Source organism: Ctenopharyngodon idella, chromosome 16, assembly GCF_019924925.1.
Source record: "Ctenopharyngodon idella isolate HZGC_01 chromosome 16, HZGC01, whole genome shotgun sequence".
NCBI lineage: Eukaryota > Metazoa > Chordata > Actinopteri > Cypriniformes > Xenocyprididae > Ctenopharyngodon > Ctenopharyngodon idella.
In genome coordinates this window covers 24,791,002-24,792,441 of record NC_067235.1, presented here as the reverse complement: position 1 = coordinate 24,792,441, position 1,440 = coordinate 24,791,002, and positions in this window count along the sequence as shown.

The following is a 1,440-nucleotide window of genomic DNA, read 5'->3' as shown; positions in this document are numbered from 1 at the left end:
TGACACAGGTAATAGATACCTGCCCAAGAGAAAGCCCTCCTACTGCTGCTGAGAAACAAGGACGTGGCAGGGCACGCAGAAAACGCGCTCGTGCTACTTGATGTGAGGGAATTCAGGATCTGCTGTGTTTATTACACGTTGACACACTCTACTAATAAAATAACCCAGCGTTAACACCTGCTCACCTGCCATCATAGGCGAAATGGTACTATTAACTAGGTAAATATTAGCATGACAAAACAAATCCATAAACTTACAATAGCCAATATCTAAACCACAAGGAACATCTCTATTTAGGCCTAAGTCAGTGTAATTGGCTGAGTTATCTTTTATAAAGCAGTCATAACAGTGAGTGTATAGTCTATCCTTTATTATTACCATTGTAGTCCTAGAGAAGGAAAGAAAGAAAGAAAGCATACAACCCCCCGCAAGCAAAAAAACTTTTACCGACACATGATTTTGCCGTCACTTTATTAAGATAAAAAGAGTGGGAAATGAGGCCACATTTGTTCAATTTGTCTGATAAATGAATGCAACAGAAGCAAACTGTAGGCCTGTTGGTTAAATGTCACTTCCTTCTTTTGCGATAATCATATTTGCTCACTTCAGTGGATAGTTTAACAAACCTTAGTGCTTTATGTCATTAACAGAGTATTTGCAACTCTTGTCCAACCAGCTCTTGCACCTCCAGCAGTACTGTGGCAAGTCTGTTAGGTGTTGCACGAAGAAAATCATTGAAGGATTTTAATATTTTCCTTAATTCAAAGTTTGAGTGCTTTTATTATTACCCTTTAGCAATGTTTTCTGGCTTTGTTAACACCTGTTATAGGACTCTTTCAGGTCCTTAGGAGAATGAAGATGCATAATTTGTAAAGAGGCTTCCCTTATGTTATTATGAGATGGTGAAACTATGTAAAATGTTAAAGCAAAAAGATTAGTTAAAGTCTTTGACTTTATAATGTTTTTTTGATTGTTTGTTCTTATTTTTCCCTGTTATGTTCTTCTGTAAATGCTATATTAGCTAGTGAAATTACTCTCTTGTTTAACTTGTCTGATAAGTGGCTTCCTCATTATTTAGCTATAAGGAGTTAAGAAGAACCCAATCCATTATCTGCCTATTTCCAACAGCACTAGACTTCTTTTATTTATTTGCGAGAATCACTCAAGAATTCAAGTAATTCCTTTTTAATTATGTTTTAAAAGCTCTAAATATCTTAATTTAATTCAGAAAAGGTGAATTTGAGAATATTTTAATGTAGCCAATACATTTTTAAAGTGTTGTATATGGTTTATCTTACTTTTGAAACGTAGGCTATTATTAAACTTTTGTATAATCTATTACCACTTTCGTAGGCTACATGTGCATAATTATATGATTTATTTACAGAGCAATTATTGAAATCTAGTAGCTATTAATAAAATATTTTTGTTCATATATAT